This window comes from Narcine bancroftii, chromosome 3, assembly GCF_036971445.1.
Source record: "Narcine bancroftii isolate sNarBan1 chromosome 3, sNarBan1.hap1, whole genome shotgun sequence".
NCBI classification, from domain to species: Eukaryota; Metazoa; Chordata; class Chondrichthyes; order Torpediniformes; family Narcinidae; genus Narcine; species Narcine bancroftii.
In genome coordinates, this window is record NC_091471.1 from 175674382 (window position 1) to 175693347 (window position 18966).

The 18966-nt window shown below is 39.7% G+C and overlaps 1 long non-coding RNA gene across 3 annotated transcripts; it reads right to left on the minus strand.

The window, feature by feature from the left end:
- Positions 1-1992: 1992 nt before the first annotated feature.
- LOC138757877 (uncharacterized) lies at positions 1993-18104 on the minus strand. Of its 3 annotated transcripts, none has more exons than XR_011353940.1 (4): positions 18001-18104; positions 15073-15224; positions 13684-13759; positions 1993-2376 (listed from the first exon to the last, which is right to left on the minus strand). It is a non-coding gene; the product is annotated as an uncharacterized lncRNA (long non-coding RNA). The 3 variants fall into 3 exon arrangements; XR_011353939.1 differs by lacking the exon at positions 1993-2376 and adding an exon at positions 9435-9753 and having other exon boundaries at positions 13594-13759; XR_011353938.1 differs by lacking the exon at positions 1993-2376 and having other exon boundaries at positions 13405-13759.
- Positions 18105-18966: the final 862 nt, after the last annotated feature.

Consider the following 18966-nt stretch of genomic DNA (forward strand, 5'->3'; position numbering starts at 1 on the left):
TGACTTGCAAGTGTCAAATTGAGAGGTATAATATTCAAATGACAGGCAGGTGATGAAATGTTTCCATTCAATATGAAATCTAAGGCTTTCTGTTGATGAACATAAACTTGTGAAAAAGAATTTGCAAATGACCAGACCTTCATTTGCTTTGTTTTAGACTTTTCTGACGAATTTCCACAGACTTTGAATAAAATGAATCAACTTCATGCTTGGAAAGTACAAGCTGTAACAGCAGCTTTACACAGGAACACATTATGGCATCAGTTAAAAGCATGCTTTCATTTGATGGCTATCCCTCTAGTCAATTGTAAAATAACACAAAAAATTGGCAGATGACATTTTATTGCTGAGAAAGTATGTGTAGGAAATTACAGATTCATTAAAGTACACCTCAGTTTGGCTCCCCACATTTTCCGCTGAAGGCCTTTCACAGCTGCAGTTTATTTTTAATCAAATGCATTTAAAAAAAAGAGAAGAAAATCAAAGCTTTTTAAAAAATAATTTGCAATAACTGTTCCCAATTTTCAGAGGGAATATAAAATGCATAATGATTTTTAAAATAATTAGTGATATCATGATTTGAATAAAATTGTTTCAATTCAAAGGAACAATTACAGTGCAGAACAGAATGTTATAGTCACCAAATTAAAATTTGTATTAATAGCATTTTCATGAAGATCAATCAAAATATTTATGAAACTAAATTTTCCTGAACAAATAATCTGAAACAAACGGTCTTTCATTTCTACAACACCCAGAGCATTTTTACCCATTAAGTACAGTCTAACAGCCAATTCGTGTATAAAAAGCTCCTGCTATCTGAAGCACAATAATGAACCAGATAATCTACCTTGGAAAGTTGATCGAATAGAAATGAATTCCCCAAAACCTCATGTCAATTGTTAGAATTGAAATTCCTTAAGAAGTACAGAAGGAATCTTAAATAAGAATTGAACCCTTGGTGTGCATCCCGAAAACCCCACATTCCAAAGGATGAAAAAGTAATTTCTGCTGTCTTTCCCTTGTTTATTAACAAAAATGTAGTAGACATAGTGCTGTAAAAGTCAGCTCTAGAATAGATGTTATAGGTCATTGCTCCGTGTGAATTGCATAATATTCAACCTTTATAAACAGCATGATGAGAATCCCTGATTCATTGTAAAAGTATGTGCATCAAGAGGACAATGAAATGGTTCCCACTGACATAAGAACTGAAACAAGGGAAAATTAGGGACCACATTCACTTCTGCTTATGTCACCTTCACCTTGAGTGTACTTACATAACATGAGTGTCATTTCAGGCTCTGAAGGCTGTGCCCTCACTTTTCTTTGTTATGGGGAAGGATCATTGGTCTAGACTCCTTCTGTCACCAGGCTTTGATGGGATGAGAGAGAGGGAAAGTCCCTCAAGCAACAGATGAGGGAGTAATGACAAGATACCATAGTGGTATAGAGCATGTATGCCACAATATACAAAGATGTGAAGAAACTTGAACAGTTTTCTTTTTTTGTAAATGTTATTGTGATTGAAGTCTATTTTTGGAAAGAAAATTAGAAGACTAATATAACAGACAGAGGTTTGTATTAAGTTATCAGCTGTCACTGGAATGTGGACTGGAAATATTCTGTTCCTGCAGATCAGATGAGTACAATAAGATTTCGTAAAACGAATGCCCGTTCCCTATGGTGGTCCTACATGAATGGAAAATGAACAGGTAGTTTGAGCAGGCAAGAACTTGTTGGAAGAATTCAGCAGATCCATGGATAAAACTCCATTTCTACCTGGTACCTGACCTTCTGTTTTTTTTTGAATATTTTATTTTGAATTTTTAAAAATACATATAATCACATTCAAAGTTCATATACATTATATTGATATATAATATTACATGATGGCTTTTAAAACTCAAATCTAATCTACCCCCCCCCGACTTCCACAAACCCCTCCCCCAAATAGAAAAAGGAGAAAAATAAATTAAGAAATCCCCAAAAAGTAATCGATAAAGGCAGAAAGAAAAAAAAGAAATGTCTTGGATCCATCATCCAAACTAGAGGAATCTGTTTTTCTTGACTTTACCAGGTCCAGAGGGTGTCAGTATGAATTCATGAATACAAAAGAGTAGGTTAAAATTATCACATTATGTCATCAGATTGCATTATATCTCATCATCATTACATTTAATTTTGCAATTCCACATCTCATTTTGATTACATTCCTTAAAATGTCTGAGTAAATATATAAATTCCATTAAGAGAAAAAATTCTTAAGTTTTAAAATCGATCTTTTTGTTCCCACGTACCACACTCCCTTCACAGACCTATTTCCCTTCCTTCAAAATAGGACTCAGCACGATCGACACTTCCCAAGATAAAAGTCTGAAGAAAGAAAAAGAAATGGAAAAATACCATTACTAAATGGTAAGACCCTTATCCCCCCTCCCCTACCTTTAGGGTAAAATATACTAAACATAACTCCTCCCCTATATTATAAAGGTAATAAGAAAATTTATTAAACATGCATGTTTTGATTCTGGAGGCTAGCACCACCCCCCTCCCCCAACTTTCGTATAAAACAATTTCAAGAAAATTTTACTCTTTTTCCAAAGGATTAATATCAAACAATTATAAATACATGGGAAGATAAAATATCATTATTCAAGTTTAAAAATGTCAAGTTCAAAGAAGTTCTCTCATTCTCTTCAAGTTTTCTTCAGAGTTGGTAGCTTATTCACAATTCGATGTCAGTAATACACTTACTTTGCACATGTGACATCATGATTTTCAAAGTAGCTGGTTGACGCAACACAGAGTTGTAACCTTTTTTTTCCCAAAGGGTACTTTTAGTGGTTTAAATTCCCATCTATGCTTTAAAAGTGCAGCACTAATGTCTGGATAGAAAAATATTTCTTCACCTTCAATTTTGAGAGGTTCTCCTTTCTCCTTGGCCTTTTTTACAGTGCTCTTAATATTTTTTCACGATCTTTGAATTTCATGCATCTAATTAGTATAAAGCATGGTTTTTGATCCGGTCCTGGATGAGAGAAGGGGAATCTGTATGGCTTCTCAATTTCTGTATCAGTTCCAACATTGTGTGCTCCCAGAATTTTAGGTAACCACTCTTGAAAAATGCAAATAAGGTTTTCCCCCTCCTCTCCCACTTTGCATCCCACTATTTTAACATTATTACATCTGCTAAAAAAATTTAAAGAATCCATCATATCTCATTTTTTTGTTTTTTCTGTGGCCCATTCATTTAATTCTTTTTCCACATTGAGTACTCTTTCTATTGATTCATCTACTTTTTCTTCCACTTCAGTCACTCTTTCATTTAAAGTCTTAATTTCTACCTCTAATCTGGTCATAACTTTTAAAATATGATCCATGTATTTTGATCTTTAATTTCCTATATCTTCATTAGTATATTTTTTATTTAACTTCTACAATAACTTTCTTAGCCTTAGTCTCTTGTTTAACATTTACCAGTCCATCTTCCTCTTCTATTCTTTGATGGTCCTCTAAATTGCCATTTTTGAAAGAGAGTTCCTTTTTCAACTTGTTTATGTCAGTGATCCTTCACATCACGCATACTCAGTCTCCTGCTTTCTTATTCCAGAATGTCTCTTGGGCCTGACACCGAAGACGCTCCACCGTTCCTCCCAGACATTGGGCTATCTGCACGGGGAGCACGACAGGCTACAACCCCTACCCCTGACCTTCTTCTTGTAGGTAGGCCCTCCTCCATTAAAAACTCCACTTTTTGCTGGGAGAGCAAGATCACTGGCAATTGCTGATTCTTCTTCAACATCTTTACCTTAAAGTTAAGTTCTTCCTTTTCTTCCTATTTAGGTTCTTGTAGACCATTTTATTTTTCCTTTTTCTAAAAAGTAATTTCCTCGGAGCTTCATGAAGTTGCCCCTTCCTCCTCTACATCATATGATGTTCCTGACCTGCTGAGTTCAACCAGCAATTTTCCAGGATCTTCAGGTTTGTCTTTATATTGCCTCCTTTGAGTTGATTTTCTCTTCCTGAATTGGCAAGCAGAATTTGCTTTCAGCTCTGCAATCCCACAATCCCACAATCCCACAGAGGCAAATGTGAAATGACCAGTCAATTTGTTTTTCACAAAAGGACAAGTATTTTTTACTTTTATCATGATCATCTAGGGTTTGGCAGATGGCACCTCCCTTATTTGGACAGCACCTCAAACAATGTTGGGTTGTCAGCCTGGATGTGGCCTTTTGATTCACATCCTTTTGGTTCAAAGATAAACAGGATTTAAACCGAGGCAAGGTGATTCACACCATTTCATTCACCTCAGTGTTGTTAAGAGAGATTTGTATATCAGAATCAGGATTTATTGTCAAGTTATGAAATTTGGTGTTTTGTGGCAGCATCGTAGAGCAAACATTCATATTATAATCATCTTAAACATTACCATAAAAAGTAAAACTAATAGTGCACGAAAAGTAAGCCAGTGTCTTTGGTTCAATGATTATTCAGGAATCTGATAGAAGCTGTCCTTGTGCCGCTAAGCTCTCGTCTTTAGGCTCCTGTACCTTCTTCCCGATGGTAGAATCAGAGTGAAAAGGGCATAGCCTGGGTGGTGGGGAGGACTTTGAGAATAGATGCTGCTTTTTGAAGACACTGCTTCATGTAGATGTCCTTGATGGAGTGAAGTTGCAAGCCAAGTTAACAACCCTCTGGAGTTTATTCTTGTCCTGAGAGGTGACACCTCCATACCATTAACACCCAGGAATTTGAAGTTCTTGACCCTCTTTACTACTAAGCTCTCAATGAGGACTGGGTCATGTTCCCCTGACTTCCTCCTGAAGTCCACAATCATCTTCTTGGCTTTGCTGATGTTGAACCCCAGGTTGTTGTCATTACACTAACTGCATATGTTTCTACTCTGACCAATTTCAGGACATTCCAAATGTGCCTCAGAACTCTGAACTATATAAATGTTATACACAGCAAGATCCTATAAACAGCAGAGAGAGAAGGATCAGTTCATTTGTCTTCAGGGATCACCAAGGCGATCTATTGCCTTCATGGGAACTTTTAGAACCACAGAAGCAAAGAACACCACAGCACAGAAACATGCCCTATGATAGTGGGTCTCAACCTTTTTCTTTCTACTCACATACCACTTTAAGTATTCCCTATGCCATATGTGCTCTGTGATTAGTAAGGAATTGTTTAAGGTGGAAATAAATTTTGAAAACCACTGTTTTAATTAGACCTAATGGACTCGTTATGTGCACAGTTTCATAACTCCAAAGGAAATGGGCCAATGACAATTTTGCTCAAGCAAAATATTTTAGTAACAATTGGGTTTAGAGCAGTGATTCTCAACCTTCCCTTCCTACTTACATACTACCTTAAGCAATCTCTTACTAATCACAGAGCAGTGATGGCATAGGGATTACTTAAAGTGGTAAGTGAGTGGAAAGAAAAAGGTTGAGAACCACTATAAATTAAATATATATTTGGATTGGTATCATATCATATAGAAATGATAATACATAGTCTCATACTTGAATAGTAAAAAAGAAAAGGAAAGGAAAAAGAAAAAAATGTTGATTATAAAGATCTAACCCCATCCACCAACCAAGGTTGAATTTGGTATTCAAGCAGACTTGAAATCAAGCAATGGCCTCCGGAGATCTGACAAAACATGTCCATTTATTGCATCCCTGCACCTTGATCATTCCATTTATGAAAGTAAGCTATAAATGAACCCGTCTAATTAAAAGAGATCTTAATCTTTCTAACATTATGTCTGATTTTGTCCCAAACTTAGAAAGGACATAATATCCAGTAACCATTGTCTATGAGTGTGTAGCGGCGCCACAACTCAGGAGGCATTGAACCGGCTATGTGACATCTGTGCATGATGATATCAGTGCGTGTCAAGCACGTGATTCTGGCTTTTAAAAGGTTGCACAGGTGATGAAGAATAAATCCATTTGATTCACTCTAGAAATGCCATGTGTGATAATTTTGTTGTGCCCATTGTATTTTTGGACAAACCTAACCTGGATTCTGCAGCATTGCTGTGAACCTACCACCTTTCTGGACAGCTGAGCCTGAACTATGGTTCCAACAGGCTGAAGCATAATTTCACCTTCGGAAAGTTGAATTGGACACCACTCATTATTACCATCTTCTCAGTGCTCTGGACCAGGCCGTCACTAAGGGGGTTGATGACTTCCAATGACTTCCAAGTATGATGTTTGTAAAGCACTTTTATTACGTGTATATGGTATGTCCCATAGGGAAAGGGAAGCCAAAGTACTACATTTCGATGGGTTGGGAAACCGCGCCCTTCAGAATTAATGGATGAAATGTTGTTTCTGGCAGCTGACAAAAGGCCCAACATGTTATTCGAGCTTTAGAGCGAATGCCAGATGATATTTGGCCATTGTTATCCAAGTGTTCACTTGAAGACCCAAGGGCTGTAGCAGTGGAGGCAGATATTCTATGGCACAGCAAGGAAAGACAAATCTGCACAACTAAGCCCTCCATTATTGACCCCATGTCACATTCTAGTGCTCTTAGCATATCACTCCCTACAAGCAGGCAACACCCCAAAACACCTAATTTTGGTGTTATTACCATTGGCGTTGGGGAGTAAATGCCCACAAGTGCCTTCCACCGTGCGCGTTTGCAGGAAACATACAGGCCAACCACCAGTAAGGGCTGCAGCGGTTGGTGAGAAACCTGCAAGCCTACTGTATGTATGGGTCCAGTGTCCCAGTGAAAATTTCTGGTGGACATGGGTTCAGAAGTTAATGTATTTCCACCCACCAGTTTTGACATACGCCATCTTACCCCGGACCTGTAACTATGAGCAGTTAACAGTTCCAACATTCCAACCTTTGGCACCAGGAAAATGAATGTCAAGTTCGAGAATCATCTCTACACTTGGCCATTTATTATAGCACCAGCATCTCAACCTTTGCTTGGTGCAGACTTTCTTCAGGCTCATTCATTCCTCGTCGACTTAAAAGGGCGTTGGCTAATAACTACTACTCAGACTATTCCTCTGGCAGACGCCTCCACCCCTGCTTTGCACCTTCAAACATTAATTAAACCAGTAGATGAATTCTCCAAGCTGTTGGAAGATTTCCCTGAGATTACCACTCTACAATTTTCTGCCTCCACTACAAAGCACGGTGTAACTCATCGCATTTGTACTCAGGACCTTCCTATCCATGCTAAAGCGCACAGCTTGCCTCCAGAGAAGCTGCGCTTAGATAAGGAAGAATTTGCAAAGATGGAGAGGAACTAGGCATAATTCATAGGTCTGACAGTCTCTGCACATCTCCATTACATATGATCCTGAAACACAATGGAGTTTGGCAACCATGTGGAGATTACAGGCGGCTTAACGGTGCCACTATTCCAGATCGTTATCTGATAACGTATTCAGGATGTCTCAGCTAATTTACGTGGAGAAAAGATCTTCTCCAAAATAAGCTACTCCCTTTTACAATAGACAACCTTTCCTTTAGAGAATGGGAAAAAAAAGGGATTAAAAGAATAGAAAATTGTTTTTCAGGAAGTAGATTCTTATCCTTTGAACAAATGAGAGATAAGTACAATATAACTGGAGATACAGCGCTGGCATATTACCAACTGAGATCCTACTTGAAGGATAAATTAGGAAGCAATTTGAGTTTACCAGAGGGAAGTAACCTTGAATATGTGATTACAGATACAATGTTAATCAAAAGATTTATAACAAATATGTATATTAAACTGCAAGAAAAGGAGAATGAGGAAACAAATGGTAAAACTAAACAAAAATGGGAACAAGATTTAAATATAAAGATAAAAAAGGAAACATGGGAGAAATTATGTTCTGGAACGATGAGAAATACAATAAATACGAGGCTACGTATGATACAATATAATTGGTTACACAGACTATACATTACACCGCAAAAGTTAAATAAATGGGACCCAACAGTATCTGATAGATGTTTTCGATGTAAAAAAGAAATGGGAACAACAATTCATGCAATCTGGACATGTGAGAGAGTAGAAAAATTTTGGGATGATCTCAATCAGATATTAAATAAAATAACAGAAAACAATATACCAAAGAATCCAGAGATCTTTCTCCTAGGTAACATAAAAAACAAAGAATTTGGAATTGATTTGGAGGATGCACAAAAAAGATTTGTTAAGATAGCCCTAGCCGTAGCAAAAAAATGTATTATGTCAACCTGGAAATTGGAAGATAATTTGAAAATACAACAATGGTATATAGAAATGAATAAATGTATTCCATTAGAAAAAATAACATATAGTTTAAGAAATAATATTGAAATATTCGAACAAGTATGGGAGCCTTACATTAAATACAATAGCGAAAACCTACCGGGGACAAACATAACCTAAGTTGATGGAAGGAGAAGGAAAGAAAAGAATGGACTCAGTAGAATTTCTGGTGTATTTTTGTTGAATGACAACATTGTCTGACTGAATTAATGCAACCTAGATTGTATACCTAAAATGGATGGGGTGGGGGGGTGGGGGGGGTGGCTTGGGAGGAGGGAGGAGGGGGGGGAGAAAAAGTCACTGTAAATGTGTGAAAAATAAAAAGTGTATATCATGGCTAATGTGATTTATGGTGTGAAAAATAAAAAATTTTAAAAAAAAAGAGAAAAGATCTTCTCCAAAATAGACGGTGCATGGCTATCACCAAGTACCGATAGAGCCAGAAGATATTCCAAAGACAGCTTTTACGAATGCCATTCAGATTAAAGAATGCTGCTCAATCATTTCAATAAGTGATGGATGCGTTAGGACGTGGTATGACCAATGTCTTCATTTATCTTTACATTTTAGTGGCCAGTGAGACTAAGGAAGAACATTTAGAACATCTGCGTACACTTTTTATTCATCTTCAGAAGTTTGGGCTGACCATCAATCTGGATAAATGAGTTTTTGAACAAGAAATGATTGATTTCTTGGGACATAGGATTATTCAGGAAGGCGTGACTCCGTTGCCATCCAAAGTTGAGGCCATTGCCAAATACTCAAGACCTGCTATGGTTCAAAATTTGCAAAAATTCTTGGGTATGGTAAATTTTTACCGTAATTTTTTTCTGTGAACAGCTTATATCATGAAGCCTCTTTTCGATTTACTGTCCTGAAATGTCAGAACCATCCATTAGACTGAAGAGGGAAACAATGCCCTCTTGAAGATGAAAGATTTGCTGACTCAGGCCACAATGCTCAGCTACCTAGTTTTAAATGCAGCCACCGCCCTTTCTACAGACAATTCCAGTATGGCTGTAGGAGGTGCACTTCATCAATATGTCAACGGGCAAAGGAAACCATTAGCGTTCTTCAGCCGCCATCTTCTGAAGCAGAGAAGAAATACAGTGCTTTTGATAAGGAGCTATTGGCCATTTACTTGTCTATTCAACACTTCCATTATTTTTTTGGAAGGCAGAGATTTTACTATGTACATCAACAACAAGCCCTTAACATTTGCATTTTCCAAGGTTGCAGAGCCCTGGTCAGCATGAAAACAACACCAATTATCATTCATTTCAGAATTCTCCACGAAAATACAACATATTTCCGGAAAAGACAATGTAGTAGCTGATGCACTGTCCTGCTCTGCTCCACTCAAGGTTTCATCTGTAGATCAATGTATTGACTACACAGCTTTGGCCACGGCCCAAGAATATGACCAAGAATATGATGAATGCTTATCGGACTGCAATCACGAACCTGCAATTAAAAGATGTCCAGTTTGGAGTTAATAGCAAACTACTCCTCTGTGATATATCAACAAGTCATCCACGCCCAGTAGTTCTGGCATCATGGAAAAGTCAAGTATTCGACTTTATGGATGGTCTCTCACATCCATCCATTAGATCGACTATTCATACGATTTCGGACAGGTTCATGTGGCATGGTCTTAAAAAAGATGTTACACAAATGGTGAGATCCTGCATTGCCTGCCAAAAAGCAAATGTTCAGTGGGTTCCCAGCAATTACTCAGTGTTTTGCTTATATCCACCTGGACTTTGTTGGTCTGCTTACTGGTTTAAGAGGTACCATTATCTTTTTACAGTAATAGACAATTTACGTGGTGGCCCGAGGCCATGCCTATGGTAGATGCTACTGCAGACATTTGTGCTCGGGTGTTCCTCAGTTCCTGGGTGTCTTGTTTTGGTTTACCAGCTCATGTTACTTCAGATAGAGGACTGCAATTTACTTCCTTGCTGTGGATGACCTTGTCTCGCTTGCTTAGTACAACAATTCATTATACAAATGCCTATCATCCCCAGGTCAATGAAATGGTGGAACGATTTTATGGACATCTCAAGTCAGCCTTAATGGTTCCGTTATAGGGCTCAAACTGGGCTGATGAGCTGCCCTGGGTATTACTGGGCATTAGAACAACTCGAAAGGAGGACCTCCAAGGACCTCATCTGCAGAGCTGGTGTACAGTGCACCATTGGTGGATCCAGGGGGGGGTTGTCCCCTACCATTCTAACTCTGGCAATTATCCTAAGGAACTGTTGAGCAGGCTAAGGGAGATTTTAGGAAAATTGACCCCTATACCACCATTGTCACACTTTTCTTTTGTGCTTGAAGATCTCAAAACTCCAAATATGTCTTCGTCCGAAGGGGAACACTTGGTTAACCTTTACAGACACCCTGCAATATAGGACATCAGACAAACTAGGTCAACCTATATTTTGGACATTGGAGGGAAACCACAGTCTTTCACTATTAACAGGCTTAAACCAGCAGGCAACAGTCCATCGCAGAGGTTGACAACCTAAAAGACAGACAAACCCTTCTCTCAATTCTGGGGTGGAGGGCGGGTGGGTGGGCCTGTAGCAGTGCTATGGCAGCACTACAACTCCCAGGAGGCATCGAACTGGCCATGTGATGTCAGTGCATGATGACATCAGTGTGTGTTGAGCGTGTGATTCTGGCTTTTAAAAGGTTGCACAGGTGATGAAGAGAAAATCCATTTGATTCACTCTAGAAACGTCTTGTGTGGTTATTTTGTCATGTCCACTGGGATTCTAGTGGCCACAAGTGGGTGAGAAGTCCTCTTTCCATTTAAGCAATATTTCTCTTCTAGCCAGTAATGTTAAAAATACTAAGATTTGTTTTTGGTTAGATGTTAAATATACATTTACATCATTGGAGAACCCAAACCCAAAAATGGCCGAAAATGTTCTGAAAATGGCTGTCAATATTCTACTAAAATGGGACAATACCAAAAGATATATGTCAAAGAGGCTTCAAATCTTTTACAGTTATCACACAATGAGTTGATATCTAGGTTGATCTGAGCAAGCTTAACTTTAGAAAAATTTACTCTATGCACCACCTTAAATTGAATCAAACTGTGCCCAGCACATAGAGATGAGTCATGGATAAGAGCCAAAATTGAAATGCAATCTTCTTCTGAAATAGACATATTAAGATCATTCTCCCATTCAAGTTTGATCCTAATTAAAGAAACTGTTTTAAATTCAATATTTTACGATATATGGCAGATAATATACCTTTATGTTTGTAATTCAAAAAGTTTGTCAATGAGGCACTGTTTTTTAAGATATAAATTATATTTATATTTTAAATAACTGTGTTTGAGCAAACAAAACGTAAATGAGATGTGTAAATCATGTACTCAAAGAAATGCTTAGTTATGCAGTACTAGGAATATTACACATAGCCTCCCCTGGGTGAGTAGAACAGGGATAATTATAATCTCCATAGCTGCGTGATGTGATTTGTTGCATTTTGTGATTTTCTGTCATATTTTAAATCTATTTCAAACATACAAAATCATGAAGTGCAACATGTCATTGAAAATTCACTTTCTACATTTGCACTTGGACGTCTTTACCTGCTGATCTTGATACAGTCAGTGACGAACCTGGTGAAAGTTTTCACCAGGCCATTGCGACTATGAAAAAACGGTATCAGGGCAACTGGCCTAATGCTGGCCGACCGTTGTTGGACACTGACATGAGAAACATCAGACGCTGAGTACAAATGAAAATCAGCGGCAAACCATTTTTAGGTCAGCAGAACTAATGCAATGTCTCAGCATCATTTTGTAATTAAGCATGAAACATTTAATAAAAGCTAATTTAATTTTTCTCCAACTTCTTATGTGATACAGCAAATCTGAAATTATCTTTGCGTTCAGTTTGAAGTAGTCTATCATAATCCTCAATTATTTTCTGGAAACGAACCTTTTGAAAAAAATTGTTGGTAATGTTATCACATTGACCTACACCCAGACTCTCCATACCTCTCCCATCTAGATACCTGTCCAAATGTTTCTTGAATGTCGAAATTGAGCCTGTGTTCACCACTTCAGCTTGCAGCTCGTTCAACACTCACCACTCTCTGTGTGAAGAAATTTCCCCTAGTTTCTGCTTGCTTCTCTTATATTTCAAGGGATAACCCCAGTTGGTTAAATTTTAACAGGTACATTTAGAATATTTTGCTATTTAAATTTTGTTTTTTTTCCCCAAAAATTTCACTACAAACAACTATGTTTACATAATGCACGGGCCTCTATAACTGTTCTGTGGGTCTTAGTAATAGTTGATTAATTTTCTGAACTTTGATGTTAAACCCAAACAAGAACACATTAATTATCTCCTCACACTCCAGTGTCTTTCTTCGTTCTACCTCATCCTCTTGCCTCCTTATTTTACAACCACAAATAAAGTGATTTATACAAGTTTGCTGCTCTGTCATGGAACACAGCAATTCAGATTTTGATAAATATCACATCAAATTATAACTTGAATGGGCATTAAGTGATCAATTTGATAGTGTGGTTCATACATCAAATCTTTTTTCTGCTGGACAGGGTATTGCATAGTAATCATCTCTAAATGTGGCTGGCTCCAGTAAAGGCTCCCTTCTCCCTCATCCCCCACTGCTCTTTGTTTTGTCTCATTATATCATGGTGAGCCCAAGAAAAACTACTTGTGGTGAGAATGTCACGGAAATAAAATGCTCCACATTTAGACATCAAATATATCACGCTGCCATGGAGATTATAATTATCCCTGTTCTACTCACCCAGGGGAGGCTATGTGTAATATTTCTAGTACTGCATAACTAAGCATTTCTTTGAGTACATGATTTACACAACATCTCATTTATGTTTTTTTTTGCTCAAACACAGTTATTTAAAATATAAATCAACAAGCAGTCTAGACTCTGAAGAAATTTAACAGGCAAAATAGATGTTGGTGTGTCTTAACCTTTAGACCTGGACACTTAAATTACACTATGTTTGTATAACTCATTTTGAAGTGTTGGAGATAGTAATGGCTATGGTAATTCACTTGATGCGTGGATTGATATTTGAATATTTAATATCCACAAGGTTTCTGACAGCCCCATTTGTTTATATTGCAGCCTTAAATAAGGAATAGTCCCCACATCAAAATTAGCATCATTCTGAACAATATGACTTTTGTAAACCATATCTTTTCTTTCACCGTTGTAACAGTCAATATTTATTATCTCTTTTTAATTTGATTAATGTATACTATAGTTTTTTTTATGAAATACCTGTTCAGCAACAGTCAGTAAAAGTTTCAGTGCATATATACATTTAAAAATGTATATGAAAATAAACTGATTGCCATTATCTGATTTGACCTCTTTGAGAGTAATCCACTTGTAATTTATCCGTGAAGATTCCCACCATTTAACCTTGAGTTGGAGTTGGATGTATCTGTAAGGCAGAAGATTCACAAGTAGGCTTCAGGGTATGCCTATAAAATTCTACCTTCTCTATTCTGTGAGAATAGAAAACTAAGCTTGTTGGTTATATCAAAAATTTAATATAATTGGCACATGAAATGTGCCTTTAGACTTCAAGTAGAATGATTTCAAGATCGTGTCTAGGTTTGGGTCATCCTGGTTCAAATTAAATCCTGTCCCTGCAGGGTCTACAATATAAATAGGGTTGAAAGGGGGTTGGGTAGAGAAATGGCCAGAGCCATAAATTCCCTTTTGAATTGTACTCTTTGAAAAAATATTACAGCTGCTGGTGGCTCCTGAGTATCTTATAACTCAACTACAGAGTTGTGAATACGGCTCAGCACGCCCTCCCCTCCCCCCAACCATAGATTCCATCTATACTTCCTGCTACCAACATATTAAAACATTCATCCCACCCTGGCCACATTTTCTTCACACCCATCCCAATGGGAAGCACTTACCTCACCCTGTAATTCTGAACATCTGTCTTACTTATTGTACTATGTATGAGATGTCTAGCTGGACTGGTCTCAAAACAAATTCTATCATGGCATCTTGGGACGTGGAATAATAGACTTGAACTTGATTACCAATGCTCTTGTATTTGCACTTAAGAGATAATGTTATGGGAAATTTTATTTGTACATTTTTTCCCTCAGTGTGAATTTTGTATTGTTCTTTTTAAATTTTATTTGAAATTGTACCTATTCAAATTTTTATCAGTCCTTTAAAACAAACTCTGTTATTCAGTATGGAAACAGGCCCAACTTGCCTATACTGACCAAAAAGTCCCACCCACACCTGTCCCACCTGCATGTGTTTGGTCCATATCCCTCTCAACCGATCCTATCCATGTATCTGTTCAACATTTTTTTAAAGTTGTGATTTCTTAAGCACTTGGATTTAATTTCTTAATTTAATTTTATGTATTAATTTCACTTTATGATGCCTTTGTTTAATATAGACACATAACTCAATTACACCATTAATTTATGATATTATAAGCTCATTGAAAAGTCTTAAATGCCTACTGCCATATTTAGATCCTTCATTACCATGATCATTTGACTTGAGCAGTTGTTTGATGAGGGTGATGTTTTTTTTGGACCCCTCTTCAATTTCTTACAATTAATGACCATACCTTCGACTGTTTAAGTCCTGTACCCTGAACTCTCACTTTGTGAATTTGCCATAGAAACATGCTATGAATTTTCATCTATAATTTTAAAGTTGTGTTACTCTTTTGATGCAAGAATAGTATATTTTGTTAATTAATATAAATACCTGGAGACTTTAGTATCTTTGTTTTACTTTGCCTTGCTTTTCTCTATTTTTAAATAAATGATGATGCTCCTGGAGCTGCTATAATGGCAGCACCACTGCTGGTGCGAACCCACGAGAGAAGAGGGCAGAGCACTGTTCCGAGCACAAATGGCCTGTTAAAGGAGCAACCAATATTTGTAAGTAAGATCCTGCAACCGTGTGGTCTGTGCCCAAGATGGCAGCAGCCATGAAGGTTTGCAGACTCCAGTGGAGCAGCAGACCAGTGCAGGGCACCAGAAATGGGAAAACACCGCCTTTTGATAAAGAGAAGCAGATGAGACAGTCCTACAGAACAGTGACCATAGTGAAAGACCAGTGAGGGGATCAGTGGATGAGACACACACACACAGAGGCTGCAAGCCGTTGTCGACTTACAGTTGGAGGACTTGCATGGACTGAAGGCTACTGGACACTAGGTTGTGGGAACCATGTACTGGGGTTCGAGAGGGTGCTGTGGGCGAGAAGGGCTCCTGAAGGGCCTTGGGCACTGAAGGCTGCCTGATAATGTCAGAGGTTGCCAATGAATCTAACAATCTGTGTGGCTGCAGAGGCTACAGGAGGACTGGTGACAAATCCATGGACTCTGTTATATGTGGATTGTGGAAAACACGTGGCCTCCCTGCCTGTTGGAATATTGTGGTAATGTGTCGTCTCAGTCTGAAACTTATTTGGAAGTCACAACACCTGTCAATCAAGGTTGGACATTCGTGCACACCTTGCTGTTGGTTAAATTAAATCAACTAGGGTCTTTATTGTCTAGACCCCCAGATCAGAACTGTATAAAACATCGATACATAGCACATACTTTCTCTCTGCCTCGCGGCCCAAGCATTGGCCATCACTTCACGCCAGGTCACTACTGTGGACGTTGCTGGAAGTGTCACAGGTAAGATGTGCTCTACACCTAAGGTGAGCCTTGGTACTGCAGTAGATCAGTACTTGCATAGAACTGCACCCTTGTTGGTACAGGGAACCAAGAGTGTGTGTGAAAATCCCTCTCTGTAGAGTGTGTGAGCGTGTAGCATATAGGTGAACACTGGTATCAGAATCCAACCCAGGTCTGATGTGAATGTCTATAGGGTTGTTTAGTTGTAGAGTAATTGAGTACTGTTTGACGTTCTCCCCTGTTTGTCTCTTGTGTGTTCATTAAAGTTACCTGCGATTGTAAGACTGTGTCCAGACTAGTCTGTGAATCCACCGAACCTGATACTCTTCCAAACACAACAATTGGTGCTGTGAGCAGGGTCCAAAGATTTTCTGCTGGCCACACATGGAGCACTAACTGTATGGGTGGTAAGTGTGTGTGTGTGTGTGTGTGTGTGTGTGTGTGTGTGTGTGTGTGTGTGTGTGTGTGTGTGTGTGTGTGTGTGTGTGTGTGTGTGTGTGTGTGTGTGTGTGTGTGTGTGATTGAGTACCTGCTCACCAACAGGGGTAGCAGTACGTGACCCACATGGGGTTGGAATATAGAGTCATCAGGGGACCGATAACCATCAGGGGTTCAGCCATTCAGCGGCACGGCTGGCAAGCAATGTCATGCAGGTCATCTCTATCAACAGTAATGCCCAGATAGGGCACCGTGTGGTCTCCTTCTGGAGGAATTGGGGTTTTCCAAGGCCAGGGGAAGTCAAGGGGGACCCCTATGATTACTGATATTACCTGTATCATGTCTGATTTAAGTAATCAGGACACCCAGAAAGATAGGGAGATGGAGGCAGTGCAGACTGCCCAAGTGCAAGTGACCAACCTAGAAAGGAAAGTTATGGAGGCAGCAACTGTAAGCAGCTCACTGGTCTGCCTGGCAACTTGACCCAAGCAATATTCAAGTTTTGTCCAGTGTGGGGAGAAGATCAACTCATGATTGGGGGTTGGATTATGTGTGGATGGATGGTGATGACCATGAGGAAACTGAGTTCTATGACACACGTCCTCCTCCTGTGTGTGCCTGAGCCTTTTCAAGCCCAATCAGTGACCATGTGGTCCCTGATCTGCCAAATTGGGCACCTCGCCGACCCTGCAAAATGGGGAAGTAGCCAAATATGGAGAGACCTCAGGTGGGCTTGTATGTGGTCACTATGAGATAATGAAGACCATGGACTATTCTGCCAAGGAGCTAACTGGGCTAGGGGACCAATACCACCAGTGGCTGGATGAACACCTAGCCATGTCGTGATCATGGCTGTGAAATGAGGTGGGCTCCAAAATCTGCCTCTCTCATCGGGAGGCGAGTGTCCTGGATGGTCTGTCTGAACAACAGACGATACGCAATCATCTTGTGGGCTTTGCCAGAAGGGGTCGATGATGCCACCACCCTATGAGAACAGATGGTATCTGTGGTCTAGGCCAGATTCCCTGCCCTTCTAGAATGGGGCCTACATGGCCGGCCACAGTGGCACATTGGTGACATGAGTTGTTAGGAAGTGGGCACTGATTATGGGTATCTATGCAGTGCCCACGAGCACCACTTCCCAGGGAGCATGAAGGTGACTGGTATCTTGGTGGGCTATTTAGTTACCACCACATGCCCTGACCTGTGAGGGGTGATCATGCCCCTCATGGGTCTGGCAACCAGGAAAAATGTCTGGGAAGCCATCACCCTCCTGGAGGAATCGGAGTACATGGAGCAGGGAGCACCCACTCAAGTTTGCAGAACTAAGGAGAAGTTTGGCGACGTCACCCTGCCGGTGACTCTCAGAGACACGTATGCTCTCTGGAGAAAGCATTGCAGGGGGAAGATTTGTGGTGGTAAAGCTTCCCATGCGTTGCCCACTCCAACTTAGACCAGCCTCCCCTCTGGTCCTCCCCCACTGGATGTGGCCCCTAATTAATCTATCTTTTGAGCTCTCCCAACACTCCCCCCACCCCCCCACCCCCCCCATAGGATAAGACTACCCTTCCAGTTCCTCTTCTTGATGTGAGGGTCTACGAAATGCTCATCAAAACAGACTGCCGTGATCCCATCACTGATTCCAGCCATCAGCACCCAGTCTGTTTAACCAGCAAGGAGCTGTTGTCACTTATTATTTACAGAACTTTCAAGCAGGCATACAACAGCTATTGCCATGGAAACATCATTATTAGACACAGAGCTCAACAATGACTGCATCTTTTGTTATGCACATTCCAAGTGCAGCTTTTGTAATGGACCATTTGCTTTCTTTTTCTTTTTAATTGCACCTTGAGCTGTGGTAATTATGTCTCTCAACACATGCAGGAAATTGGGGTCACAGATCACTATTACAATATTACAGTGTTGCAGATCAAATGTTACCAAAGAAGTATTATATATATTTTGTTCTCACTCAACAATGACAGCATCTCCACCAGCCCTCCCATTAACAGAAACAAATCCCTCATGGGGTGGGGGCTTCGGGAGCTTTTATTTAAAATCATAAATTGGCTAATTTTCAATCTTGACTCCTCCTGGCTATTGTTACAGGGAACTAACACTGGCATTTGTGGTATCCATTTAAAGGGAAGGTGAGCAGGAATGGCATACTGGTGTCAGACGACAGCCCAGGAAAACGGGGTACCCCCCCCCACCCCCAGGAGATGCAGGTACACCCTGAAGGTATGTCTGCTGGCCATCCACCGCCTCACAGTGACGGGCATCTGGGCTCTGTGCTTAGGAAGCGGCCAAGTGTGAAGCCAAGGCACAGGATGTGCGAACCAAGAGAGGGCTTGGGCACCACATGGATGACCTTGCACTGCCTGCTCACGGACATTGGTGGTAAAGGTGCTCACATTTGCCAGTTCAGCTAGATAAACCAGGCATGTGAATCAGAGATCAGACAATTTTCTTTCTCTTCCCTCCCTCTGACACTGGGAAGCAGCTCCCACAGCACCTTGACCATGGTT